This window comes from Anarrhichthys ocellatus, unplaced genomic scaffold, assembly GCF_004355925.1.
Source record: "Anarrhichthys ocellatus isolate YVR2014 unplaced genomic scaffold, GSC_Weel_1.0 scaffold12, whole genome shotgun sequence".
NCBI classification, from domain to species: Eukaryota; Metazoa; Chordata; class Actinopteri; order Perciformes; family Anarhichadidae; genus Anarrhichthys; species Anarrhichthys ocellatus.
The window spans coordinates 4,266,670-4,281,401 of record NW_022280042.1 but is presented as its reverse complement, the minus strand read 5'-3'; the positions used below and the strand labels follow the sequence as shown (position 1 = coordinate 4,281,401).

The 14,732-nt window shown below is 44.3% G+C and overlaps 1 protein-coding gene across 7 annotated transcripts in view; it reads left to right on the top strand.

Moving 5' to 3' along the window:
- The window catches only part of LOC116385966 (FERM, ARHGEF and pleckstrin domain-containing protein 1-like), a 43,871-nt gene that overhangs the window by 6,824 nt on the left and 22,315 nt on the right, over positions 1–14,732 (top strand). The window lies entirely within an intron of this gene.

Sequence of the window (14,732 nt, the reverse complement as noted above, 5' to 3'; positions counted from 1 at the left end):
GAGTTTTATCTGGACTCCTCTGTTATTCGAGGCACAGAGCCTGAATACCATTTCAATCTATTGCAGCTTTTCCCTCTCATGGAGTGAAACAACTCCAGCTTCTAGCATGTAGCACATAGTGAAGCGTTTGATTCTTGATTGTTGATATTCTTTACTAGTTATTGTCATTTGTGCTTGAGCGAACGTTGAGAAAATGTACATTGTTTGAATACGCGTAACATAAATAACACATGACACAACATTCGCACACATTGCATTAGTGGCACACACACACATATACATTTGTGGGCTTTATTATTTATGTGCAATGGTAGAGGAGTGTGTGTGAGTGCAGAACATCTTCGCTCACACTCACCTGGTGAATAATTGAAGGAAGAGAGGGTGTGTGTGTGCGCGTGTGTGTGTGTGTGTGTGTGTTGGGTGAATAATGGAGGAGGCATGCTACTCATTTGCTTTCAGTTGGCTTCACGTGTTTTGATGTAGTTCAGTATCAGTGAAACCATTCACAGAGCCTTTTTGTGGATTCTTCTCCTCTTACTTTCGCTGTGCGCTGCCCACAGATGCACTTTTGAGTTCTTTTGAGATTTGATTTGATGATAGTGTTTTAAGCTGCAGTGTTGACCTGTGTGTCAGAGAGACATGTCGCATGATTTTCCCCCGCAAGTGAAGCTTCCTCCAGTGTTATCACGAGGTCGCAGCATCCAGTGATTGAGGGGAATTTTTCCAAAGGAAACAATTTTGGTTTGTGTGGTGGAGAAGATAAATAAAACTCAGTGAAGAGGAACAAGTGACTGCACTTTACTGTAACTTGCAACTGTTTCTCAAAGGGAATAATCAACTCTTCTTTTTACACACTGTCTTTGTAACGAAACCCTAATATAACTTATTCATCTGTGCCATAGAGCGCCGTAGTAAAGCACATGAATTAATTAACAGTGAACATGGTCATGGGCACTGAAGCGTGTTTTCAGTTAATACACTCGTACTCCGTCCTGCTGCTGTAAATACTCACTAGAGCAACAAACCTGTATTCATCCGTGGGAGAAAATAGTCCCCATCAAAAAATGTACTTCTTTAATAAATGAATGGGTTAGGGGGTTTAGTACCACAGACATGAGACATTCTCTAGTGGTCCTCTGTGATGGCAGTTCACTCAGTCTCAAACTGATATAGAACTGAGGGAGCATGGGGTCCTTTTATCTATCAATCAGTAGTGATTGGTTAACGTTCTCCTCGTCCAGCATGCTTACTTGACCTTAATCCCTGCAAGACCATCCAACACATCCCCACATGAAGACTGCCTTTCTCAGAGGACCTCAGAAGCTTTGAAACCCGGCCGTCTGAGCGCAGGAGAGGCTGGACGGGGGGGGTTCTGTGTGTGTGTGTGTGTGTGTGCGTGCGTGTGTGCGCGTGCGTGTGTGCGCGTGCGTGTGTGCGCATGCGTTTGGGAGATGTGCCCGTTCACAGGCAATGAGATCACTGTGTGGTTTTTGTTGCATGATTGGATTGCTGCTTTTTGATCTGCATGGCTCTTGACCTCGCATGCATCTGTGACTAAAAGAGAGATGGGGAGGGTTACGAGGATTAGGATGATGGAATCGCTTTATAGACGACATCATTTGATGGACTTGCAGACCCCCGAGGCCTCAAATGAGCTACAAGTCCCCGGCCACATTATGCACAAACACACACACACACACACACACGGTCCTTTGCGCCGATGTGGAGCGGTTGACATTTCAAATGGATGGGCCTTTGTGCTGTCGGCTACATTGGGAAGTGACACGGGATTGAGAAGGGAAGATAGCGAGTCAATTGCACCTTTTTAAGAAGTGTTTTAAAAAACAAAACAAGCATTAAAGTTAAAAAGAGACAACGGAAGGCTGTTTAAACTTGACTCTACTGCAGTATTTTGCCCTGAAGCATGTTAAAACCTGCTGAGATCCAGTTCTTTTCACCATTTTCTGTAGATTTGCATTTCCCCATGATATTTACACTGGAGAGAGAGGAGAGAGACGGACAAGTACAAAGTGATAAGAGATGAAACGTGAAGCTAAACTATAATGATTGTGTTTCGTTATGACTACGGACGTTGGCAGGAGTCCCGGTAGATAAGTTGAAGTGGTTCGGGTGTGTGGGTAGAGCCAAGGTGATGTTTTAGGATAGGATTTCAGGGTGAGGCTCAAATACTAGCTTTGTGATCTCTGAGAGTTTACGACTCATCGTCTCACTTCTTCTCTTCGCTTCTCTCTCTCTCTCTATATCCATCCATCCCATCTCCAAACCTTTGCTTCTGACCTTCCAAATAATCCTCCCGCTCTGCTCTCTTGGAGCGCTCACAGAACTAACAGTAGCTTTGGCAGGCCTCGTTCATCACCGTCCGCAGAGACCTGCTCCCTGTGTGTGTGTGTGTGTGTGTGTGTGTGTGTGTGTGTGTGTGGAGAACCCCCACCCCCCCCACCGCCCAGCCTCCTACTCAATGCAGTACCGTGTCATACTAAACCTAATATTGATGCTGTTTATGTGGGCTCACAAAGGCCACATTAAACCGCGTTACATGGATATGTGAGTTTATCAGCCGGTGTGTGTGTGTGAACATGTATACAGTGAGTGTATGTGAGCGTGCTACGACCTGCCCTGCAAATCCACTGACTCTTAAGGCCGGTTAATTCCCCTCCAATTAAACTAAATATTTGATGAGATTTGCTGATGTAACATCCTCCCTTTCATGGATGTCTCCTTGATGGGAAAGAGGAATGAACATGACTGAATAATGTATTGTGTTTTTAATCATTCAAGGTATGATTCATGAAGCCATTAAATACAGATATTTTGCATTCGGTCTTTGACATTTTCTGGGTCCCTATGTGACGTCCCAACCCCACCTTTGATGGTTGGCCATCAAACGTGCTTTTGAGACGGCCTTCACCGTCTCATTCCTGTGGTCAGAGACCTCAGAGAGTGACTTCTGACTGTGGACTTTTCTCTCAGCTACTTCCAATCATTATTATTCCATCTGTAGCTGACCCCAAAGTTTGACCTGGAAAGTTTCCTCAATGTTGTATCAAAAAACCAGCTTGAAAGAGGTGATAATAGTGCATTCCTGGTGAGTCAACTCACCACTCTCTTGGCGTAAGACATGGAGATTTAGGTGCCGTACTACTGTTGCACTGTTCCAGCAGAAGCATGCATTTCCCTTGTTACGGTGGGTGTGTGCACGTGGAGCCACGTGGACACATTTAGACGTGCTGAGTTCAAAGACGGGGCTGCCTCCGAGCTACCAAGGAACGAGACGGAGGCATTAGTGGAAGACCACCGCTGATGGAGAAACGAAATTACGGAGAGATTGTTCCTGAAAGAGAGCAGGATGGGGGTGGGAAACAAATAAAGAGGGGCCCCGCTGAGCGACGAATAGGAGACGTGCTGTTCCGCTCACTGTGTCGGAGAAAGAGGGGGGGACTGCAGCATTGAGAGAGAAAGATGCATACAGGCACACATCCGTCTCCCACAGAAGCCCTTTTGCTGTACGCCGGCAGCCAGTGAGTGAGCAAACACTGTCCGCTCTGCTTGGCAGCAGATGGGATCCTTATTTATTTATTTTTTTTGTAATCGCAGTGAATGAGGTCCCCAGTGAGGAGGCTAGTCAAGCCAACAGTGGAAGAGCTGGGCCCCATTTGGGGTAATCACCTCTGTTTCACTGTGCTACACACACAAAACAACAACAGAGCACCAAATTGGTAGTATTTGTGGATTCCATGTGGGTTACTTTCATTCGTAACATGCTTCCTTGTCATCTAAACCGTTAATCTGGTTTGGCATGGCAATACCTCGAGGTTGTTGCTTTAAAACACGATGGGTATCAACATCAGTCGCTAGCCAAATGCTGGTATTGTTTATCATCACGCCGACCAGACACCCTGGATGGTAGCCAGCAGTCACTTGGAGCTCCTGTTTGAAGAAATGAATCTGGCGGAGTTAGGAAATAGCAGCTTCACTTGGGGATACGTGTTGGACAAGTAGCTTAGCTTCAGGCAGCGCTCCTGTTTTTCCTAATCAGATAATTCCCAGTGCATTAAGAGGCTCTCTAAAAACTAAAAACTAGAACTTAATTTGATGGAGCGAGGCAGTGAGGGGGAGCTTGAAAAAGATGTGAACTGGACAGGTCTGTATATGTAGTTTTCCAGCTGTACCTGCAGCACTAAATCTGCACCTGATGATATATTGTCATATATTATTATGTGAGGGTTTTCCCTTGGCATAGGCGATCCAGTCGATGGTAATTTAATTGAGGTAGATGTTTTTGTATTTCATATTTATGGTTTGCTTTTGGCTTGCATTGCAGTTTGGATGGCAGCACGGAGTACGGAGAGGACTGAGATGCTTGTTGTGTTACTATTTGGAGAGTGAAAAACTGGAATTTAGCGATGGGAACCAGTCCTTTTTGATTAGGAAAGAAATGCATAAGTGGGCATGCTAATAGTTTATAAAGCAGCTTAAACCCCACGTGTCAGCTTCAGTATCCTAAATGAGATTTGTCCTCCTTGATAAGTGTTAACCATGGCTCCTTATTAAACCTTTCTAAGGCCTCCCTCATCTCTGTCACAAATCACCCCTAAGTCTCTGGTTGTTGTTGAGTGTGTGTTTGTGTTGGGAGCATGCTGCACTGGGTTCTCTTTCAATAGGTGAAGTGTTTCTTCAGCTCCTTCCTCGCTCCCTCCTCGTCTGTTTTGGATGTTTTCCAGAAGCCTCAGTGGAATTCAATGGCGTCTCCCCTGCTGTGTCCCCGAGTCTCCAGCCGTTTGTTTCTCTGAGAAACTAGCAGAGGAATGTAGTGTCCAATGTGATGTTTGGGAGGAAAAGAAGTTTTGTTTTTCACCTCTCTCTCTCCGTCTTTTTTGTTTTCCCCCTCTTACTCTCATTACCCCTCTTTCTGTCCGACTCCATGCCTCTCTCTGTCAAGCCATTTGGTCTTGGTCAGGTCATCATTCCCATCATAATTCACTGCAGACTTTTGAGCGGACTGTCCCTTTACTGCCCTAATCGGTGATGATTTATGTGATCCTTGAAGTGTGTTTTTATCTTCCTCTCAAATGCATTGCGTGAGCTGTTTGCTGCTTTTGAACGCATCGGTGCTGTTTGGGAACATTTCATTTGAAGTGGAGATGCTGCAAAGATTGTGAAATTGGTGTTTATGGTAGTATGTTTGATTGACATGCTTTGATGTCGCTGAGATATCTAGTTTTAATTACACTAAAGATATGTGTCTGTGGCATTATTAAAGAGCTATTCCTTCCATGTAAATCATCCGGGTATCTCCATAACCACACACACACACACACACACACACACATATGTTTACCGCAGACCTAGTTGATTATTCAATTGTGTTTCCACACCCTTTTCTTGGCTCGTAAATAATCCGTTTCTGCAACACGTGCACAAACAAAAACGCATGCCTGTGACTTGGCTGGTTCTCTGCTGAGAGGTTAAATGGGGTGAGGAACCGAAAGCTCTCAAGACGACACATCCTCAACTTCTATTTGGGGAATGATCAGGCTCTAGGTTTTCAAACTACAAATCCTAAAAACGTGATGATTCTCAGGAAAGTTCTGGAGTTACAAGTAGCATCTTTTTTCTATGATCTCAAAGCCGATTTATGGAGGTATATTAATGAAGGACGTCGGATATAATAATAACCCCAGAAAGTGACGGTCGCACTGAATCTAAAGATGTGTATACCATGTCTGTGTGTTCAGATTTAACTGAGTTATTGCCATAACTGCTGCCATTGGTAGGGTTTTAAAATACCTTAATAGCTTTCAATGAGATGTGTGTTAATCTGCTGACCGTGTTGGTGAGCTGGTCACATCCCACCTCACACAGTATCTCTGCCTCCCTTCTCTCTTGTTTGAAAACCTCTGCTCAAGTGTTATCATTGTAAAGATAATCTCAGAATGTCCGGTATGTGTAACATGCATGCACCACAGGGGTCGGCTTCCATCACTAATATTAATAGATCTTTGGCACGTTGGCGCTCAAAGGTGAACCGTTCATAGGGGTTGTGTTCAGCTACAAGTGTGCTCCTACTGTAGAATAAAATCATCCAGTGTCTCGATGGAGCTCTGGTGGCTTTTAGGAAACAAAGCAGCCCTGTTGCGAGATTTCCAGAACTCATTATAGCGTGAGGCATAGTACAGACTCACCCACCACCATCCTACACCAGACACCAATTGCTTTTTTTAATGGTACAACATCGTGCATGTGTTCCCATCTGCTGCTTGGTTTAATTGTCTGCGTCAAGTGGGCTGTGAAAACACACACACACACACACACACACACACACATTGTTGTCTTCATTGCAGCCTGTAGGCATCTTCATCTTCCCCCATCAGGGGTGCTGCCAGTTTGATTTCCCACAGCGCCTTGCTGTCACTGCTGACAATGCTTGGAGGTATTTTGCCAACATGCCGTTTATTCAGTCCAGTTAGGCGTGCGTGCGTGCGTGCGTGTGTGTGTGTGTGTGTGTGTGTGTGTGTGAGAACCCATAGCCTCTCCCTTCTGGTAGTGTAGAGGAGCTGTCTCTGACATCTTGCCAGTAGGTTAAGCCGTTTAAACTAATCTGAGCGAGAGGTTTTGATTGGTGGACAGTCGAGGAGGGAGGAAGCCTCTCCCAGCTGTCCTGCTGTTCACTGGTATGTTTTACTCTTTTTTTCCGTTGAGGGGAAGTTGAACTGTTCTTTCTCCTCATACCAATGGTGACTGTCGACCGCAGCACAGGTACTACAAGTGTTTTGCGTAAAAAGCACATTAAATGTTGGCCATAAAGACCTGTTCCTTTACTAAATACCTCAGAATTCACCCCGATGCCAACAGGCTTTAAGGAAAACTCCAACACAGTGGGGATGGTGATCAACAGCGGGGGATCTTTGTGATTTGTCTTCTCGGCGTCAAATAAAGCCACACCATCAATTCTAAAGCTGAAGAACTAGCAGTCTGACAATGACTTTAACATGACACCACTAAACCAGATTTTATGGACTACTTTGCTCGGCCCTTTTAGAGAATTGCCCATGCGTATAGACTATTAAACGTTGCAGAGACTCATTATTTTCAGCCTCGGGGAACCACTCCTCAAGGAAACTGTCTTTGAATAGGAGAAAAACGTACCATGCATACTAACGGATAAACTAGAAAGACACAATAAGAGCCTTTTGAAAAGGATTCAAACTTCCTAAGAATATCTGTAGGTCGTACTGCATGTTGCTGTAACTCCAGCCGTGTCATCTCTGTTGATTTCCAGCCCATTGACCTGCAGTTTAGCAGCAGGACGCGGCCTACGCTCTGGTGTGAAAACCTTCAGAGAGTTATGATAAGGTTGACCATGAGAATTAAGAAGAACTGTAGAGATTTACGGCTCAAATTACTGCTTAGTACGCACAGTCACAGCTAGACGTATTTGAGTTAAGGTTCAGGTGATTCCCTGGCTCAGCAGGGTACAACTATCTCTTTCATTTTGCAGTCTTCCCATATCTCTCACTTCTCTCTCCTCGTCTCTTTGTCGCATAACCTTGACATTATGAAAGCTATTTTGAAGCTAGAAAGTTCAATTTCTGGGCCATTGCTGCTAAATTGTGAGTCAATAAAAACAACAAGTAATGGTACAATTCTAAAGTAATATCTCAAAGCAATAACAGCATATTCTTCTCTCATCTGCCTGACAACGGTCCCTGCTGGAATGCACAGCAGGGGACTGAAGCAAGAAACTGAACAGCTTTGAGGTGGTTTTTTTCCTCTCTTTTCCCCCGTGGAGAGTTCTTATCATCAGTCCCAGCCATCTGGTTTCTATCCATGTTGACATAAGTCTGGGTGCAGGACTTCAGAGAAGTACCTTTCAAACATCCCCTCACTTCACGCCAGTTTGCCTCAAGTCATATTCTTTTATTTCATGCATGTCTTGTTGTGAAAATCCCAAATCTGCAGGGGCAGTAAGACAACGTGATTTTAATTTCCGGAAAGCTAGGTAAGCCTCGACACATACGAAATTTCCTTTCAAAGTTTGTAATTCTTGCAGTGGACCACGTTAACCAAATCTATCATAAGCCAAAGTATGAATGTCATGAATGCCATGTGTGCTCATTTTTTTGGGGGGGGGGTGATTTCATAGGTCATTCGCACCAGTGACGCCGCGGGGCTCTCTGTAAACCCCTCGCACACCACGGCAGATGGTGAGAATATTTGACTTGGCCATAGTTTTAGGGCAAGACTGGATCTGAAGAAAGGGAGTGTGAAGGAGAGTATTGGCAGACAAATGCAACAATGAATAGGTAAAATATGTTGACTTTTAAATGGAAAACGGATGTGTGTGGAGAGAATAGCAGATCCAGATTGTACTTTAGGTTGAGGACACAGACTGCTGGTGTGACTGTTTTACTAACTACTAACCTGCTTTGGAGAAAGCTAGATAGAGGCCTCTTACTGTAATTGATGCGTTTTCATTAGCTATTCATCTGTAACACAAAGGCCACAGAGAAATGGTGACAATAGCGAATAAATACTAAATGGAGAAAGTGAAGTGAAATATATGAAGGTTTTCTTCGCTGTAGGCCTCGAGGGGCTAAAGGCGACTGGATAGGAGAATAGGGGGAGCAATTACTTTGATATACAACATCCCAGTTTAGCGAGGCAGCAACCTTTTAGGTGGAGAGAAGGTCCTGTGTTAAAAAGCAAGATGAGAGGGAGGGTGTTTGCTGAATCTCTTGGGTGTTTTTGCAGGCGGTGATTTATTCAGGGTGGGTTTGGCAGAGAGACAGTCTGATGAGTCGACAGGCATGTTGACATCTTACTGGCAAGTGTCCCCGATAGGCACAGAGCCACGGGTTAAGTGGAGTCTGGACACCAGACAAGGCAGCAGGTGAGTCCATCAGAAAGATCAAACCGACACATTCACCATTGATTTGGGCTGCTTTTCCAACCTTGTTTATTGTCAGTAACACAAACCAGAAACACTGGCTGCGTGGGTTCTACCACAGTCAACGTGCCAGCTGACTGTAATGGGTGTTTTCATGCTCGGTTGTGGCACACAGCCCCCCTAACATACATTTTGTTTCAGGGGCACCACTATAATTTGAGTCTAGAAAAGGGCCTGAGTCACTTTATGAAAGGTAAACAGAGAGAGGAAGCAGTCGCCGCAGCTGCAGAGAGCCTCTGTGACTCTCACTTGCTGAAAAATAACATTTTTCTGCCCCGTCAGTAAAAATGTGTTGTGTTTTCCTCATTAGCTGCGTCACAAACATGAATTTAAGTAGCTGAATTGAAGACGCACTGAAAATATGCATTGCAAACAGACATGCTGGTGTGTTTTCCCATGTCTGGATCTATTTTTCCAGCTTGGATGACGGCTGCCAGAATCCACCGATGGCCCGTTGGTTGTTAAGGCTCACTTCTAGACCTGCTAGCCCTCTAATTATCTTTAAAGACAAGAGCCATGTTGGTGTGAGGCCCAAAAGGACAGCTGTGTGAAACTGGACCCTGCCTTTTAAGGACATGGCCTTTGCAGGCGGCTTTTACTGTCCACAGTTGCAGCAGGAAAATCTGACTTCAACAGCTTTTTCAGACTCTTTAATTGTGCGTCTGCATGCGAGCACACATGCCAGTGAATGTGCCACTGTGTGCTACAGAGCAAGTGCTCAATATGTCTGGGTTTCCAGAGCGTCATTCCACTTCTGCTAGATGAGACAAATATCAGGCTCCAGGATATGATGAAAACGTGTTTGTGTGCGTTTGGCTCGCTGAGAAAGGCTCGCCGATGAGTTGCTGAATGAAGCGATTGTGACTCCAACTGAAAGGCCCTCAGTCTGCTCTGCTCAGCTGAAACAGTTCGACAGGGCAGTTATTTTTAGACCGTAAAACTCTCAAACTATGAAGTTCTCACTCTCCTTATTTGTTCCCCAGTCAGTGCAACGCCGAGCCTATTCTTATTCTGCTGTTTTATTATGAACAAAACCTATATATATATATCGCGTTTGACCTCGGCCATGTGACCATTTCTTCTGCTGAAACTGTTGCCAAAATCACGAGAGACGGGCTGTTCAATTCAAAGTGCCACTTTAATTTCGTAAGCAGCATTGGCTCACTTTCTTTTGGTGCATTAACATATATTTTTGAAACGTTTACAGCCTGAACAAACAAACAAACCCAAACTACCTATCACAATCACGCACTGTCAGGAATTTAGTTTGAAACTTTGGATCGTATGCTAAGCAAGAAGAAGTGCTTTTGTGCAGCTTTAGTTTCATCAGTAAAGATGGCTTCCCCTAAAGTCAGGAGAGCGCACGAGAGCAGCTTTTTTAACATTTAGACGTTAATTACGTGTGACATTTTTAATACTTCATGCTGTTCTTTCAATGTGAGATTGTAGAAATGTCATAAAAAAACAGAGAAGGAGCTCTGACTCATCCAACATGACATCCACTTCCACCTCTGGAGAATCCGTGACCTTTTTGATCTGGACCAACGATCGCGTGTAAGGGCGAGCTCTTAGTTTGGATTAGGAACTGAGCGGTCTGGGCAGAAACTTGCAGGTATTCTCTCACATAACAGGAAGCTATACCTGTAAGTGAAAGGTGACTGTTCACTCAATCAGCGTTGATGAGTATTTTGTTTCACATCATCCCACTTCTCGCCTTAAATGTGGTTTAGGTTTTATAAACCTCCACGATTATCAAGCTTTGAAAGCTTAATTTTCTACACTCAGCTTTGAAGTTTGAAGCCTTCTTCTCTCATCACTCTGCTGACCAGATTCAGGGAACTTGGTCGGCTACCATGTTGTTTTTAGAGCTGAATCTGAGCACGCCTATTTGGGTTTAAGACAGTTTGGGATCCAGCTTTCCTCACTTTCCAGCACTTCTGCTCTCACCTTTTCATTACAGCTCCTGAGGTTACATTGAGGTCTTTTTCCTGCCAGCTTGTTGTTATGACAGAAACACATGAATAACAGGGTTTAGCATCAGGTTTGCTTCGGACTCGTTATTCTAACTGGTATTGATCTCTCAAGATTTCACAATCAATGACATTCCCCTCTGCATTCCACCGCCTTGCATTACTTGAACGTGATATGGGATAGCTCCCCGATGCATACACACACGGCCTTACTCTAGTTATCGGAGGAGGGTTTGCTGAATTTAAAGGAAATTGCTTTCGCCCGAAACAAACTGATTACGTTCATCTGGTTTGAGGAGACCTGCTGCACCCAAACACTTTCCCTTTCTGGCTCTGGCTTTTCTGTCGCTAGTCTTCCTCTGTGCAGGATCGTGATTTGTATACAAAAAAAATGCAAGGTTTAGTTTGTCCTAAATTCTGTCTCCTCCTCAGTCTCTAAAGTCTAAATGTCTAATGTCCACATTACTCCGTTTCCATTTGAAAACGCACACCCGCGTTCGCTATTTGATTGGTTCTTAGCAGTCATGACGTGTCATGCCGTGTCCTTTCCTGATTCGTCACAACCCCTATCACGTGACCCTACCCCCGGAAGAAAACAAACAGCCACGGCTACCAGTGATTCATTTCAACATGGATAATGAATATCAAGCGTTACTTGCTTTGTTATCTATACTAGCAGCTGTTGCGCAGTTAAATTCTGCATTTTACAATGCTACTACTGCCTACATGCGGAGGAGGCAAGCTATCGTTCGAGCGCTGTGCGACAATTCCCGTGTCCAGAGGCGTCATCAGCCCTACACGGAGCGCCGGTTTTGGGTGAAGCCAGGAAGAACGAGCGCCTGGTGGAATCATTTCATGAATGAAGTTATGATTCCCGAAGAATGGCGAGACAACTTTCGAATGTCCAGATCGGCATTGATCAACCTTAGCGAAATGTTACGTCCGCATGTGGAGGGAGCAACAACCACGATGAGGGCGCCCGTGGATGTACTTACAAAGGTAGCGTGCACGTTGTATTACCTGAGCGACGCGGGCAAACTCCGGAAAACCGCTAATGCATTTGGACTATCTCGACAAGTTGTTTCAGTCATCATCCGACAAGTCTGTAGGGCCATCACCGTCTTTCTGGGTCCCAAGTACATTCGGAAACCGAGTACCGAGCCCGAAGTGAGGGACCTTGTGGTCAACTTCTACCAAGCACACGGTATGCCGCAATGCTTGGGGGCCATTGACTGTACACATATCGAAGTGAAACAACCACGTGCTAAACCTACAGACTACATCAACAGAAAGGGGAAACATTCTTTGAATGTACAGGCCGTGTGTGACTACAAATACTGTTTCATGGACGTAGTTGTGAAATGGCCGGGAAGTGTGCACGACGCGCGTATATTTGCCAACTCAAAATTTTGTTGTGATCTAAAAGATGGAGCAATTCCCTCATGCCCTAAAGAATTGATAGAGGGCGAAGATGCTGTCCCTGTTTTTCTGCTGGGTGACCCAGCGTATCCCCTGATGCCGTATCTCATGAAGGAATACCCCAATGGCGGAGCTACACCACAGGAGCAGTATTATGGGCTATCACTATGCAAGGCACGCATGGTGATTGAATGTTCCTTCGGACGTCTGAAGGCACGATTTGCTACTTTAAGGAGGGCAATGGACATAAACATGGCGGACCTTCCCTTCGTCATCTATGCTTGTTTTGTGCTACACAACTATTGTGAGGTTCACAAAGAAACTGTTAGCGAACAATGCATGAATGCTGCTCTGCAGTACGAGAGGGACTTCCAGCCACCGAGCAGAGCCACGAGAGCAGACGACAACGAAACCGAGGGGAAGCGCGTGAGACGTGTGCTAACCACATTTCTTGACCCATAACATAGTAAAACTTGTATTTGCTAGTGTTCCTTATAAATGCTTTTTTTCTGTCTTGAGTCTGATGTACGAAGAGGGGCCTGCAGAGTACAGTGATACAACACAAACCCTGAATATCTGATGCATGCTGGCTGACATGAAGAAAGGGCATTCAGTCTTGTTTTATTGTTTACTTTATCTAAACTTAAGAGCAGAAAACATACCATCTGCATGTTTGTAGGTTGTAGATGTTTGATTTTTAACTGTTCATTTTCTTTTTTTGTGATAATAACCATGTAGCATTGGAGTATCTTAGTTGGTGGTTATTGTGTGTAAATGCTCAAATAAAAAAAACTAAATTCATCTCTGCTTCAGTGAATGTGTTGGAATGAGTCAGATCTCAGGTTTGGTATCAAAGGACCTTTTATTACAATAGAATAAAATACAAATACAATAGAAAATAAACACTAGAAAACTTAAACAGTAACATAATAAACTTAACTAAAATTAACAAATATAAAGTGTCAAAAACAAGTCCGTGCAAACCTTGCATTGTGCAAATATTAAATGCAAATAAGTAAAAATATTGAGAAAAAAGCAAATGCTTGAAAGTGCACTACAGTGCAAGAGCTCTTTTCACAGCTGAGGGATGTCTCTGTGCATTGCCGGTGTGCTGGAAATGCACAGGTGAGTGGTAGTATGGCTGTGTGGATCTTGTAGGTGTTTGTCCATATGCCGGGTTGTGCAATGAGTGTGGCGTCATAGGCCGGTTCCCAGATCCCACGATGTGCTGCATCAGCACCTCAATGTTGGTGTTGACCCACAGTCAGAGGTGTTGCCGTTGGCTCCCAGGGCCTCCACTGCCATGTCTTCTGCCTCGATCCCTTCCCTCATGGCACTGGTAGCTGGAGAGCCTCCCCAAATCGACTGGCAGAGCTCAAAATACAGCAAAACGACTCTTCCATGGCCACTTCTTTTGCCAGAGTCCACCGCTTTTCTGTAGCGGACTCGTATGGCCTGAACTGTGGACACAAAACAGAAAGACATTTTTTAATATCTGTAGTATCAAATGTGAAGTAGGAGTATCAAGTCTCACAAAATAGATATACACAAACAAAATACTGAAATAAGAGTACCTCGATATTGTAATTAAGTACAGTACTTGAATAAATGTTAAGCTAATAGTGTTAACTGAAAGTATGGTTTAATCAAAAAAATAAGTTGTTTTTTACACAATAAATGCAGAGAATCAAGCTCTGGGATTCTCGTCCAACCTGTTCTCCCACTTCCTCTCCTCTTAACCTCCTTTAAACCAAGATTACCACTCCATCTGGATGCAGTCCAAACTCCAGGGATCCCTGAGCTTTGCTCGTGACCGTGGCATCTGTCGAGTCTCTCTGTCATGACATGCACCCCTGATTTCAGTCATTTTGTATCTCTGCTATCTGACAGCAGAATAACTTGACATGTTGTGATCAACTAGCAGTGTTGCTTCACGTGGCCCGTGTAGCGCGCGTGTGGGTGGGTGGGTGGGTGGGTGGGTGTGTCTCTACAGACGGGCTGACCACACAGAAACAGATGGACACACACACACGGTAGCCAGATGGTGACAGACTTGGCTAACACTCGGCCTTCACTGTTCTGATTCCTCTGCTCCTCATTTTTCTTCTCTGCCTCCTCCTTTCCAGCACATTTTAATTTGAATGTTTTAAGCATTTTAAATCACTTAGTCTGTCCTGCTATTTGTCTTCACAGTTTCCTCAAATAAAAAGTTCTATTTGCAGGACATTGAAAGAGGAAAGATGGGCCAATCTGAAAAAATGTAACATTTTTATAAAGAGTAAAAGTCCTTCTACTATAATTATATCTTCCTGTCAAAGGAAAGAATGTTTGCTGTCTTATAATACACATTCTCTTGACTAGAGCCTCTTCAGACT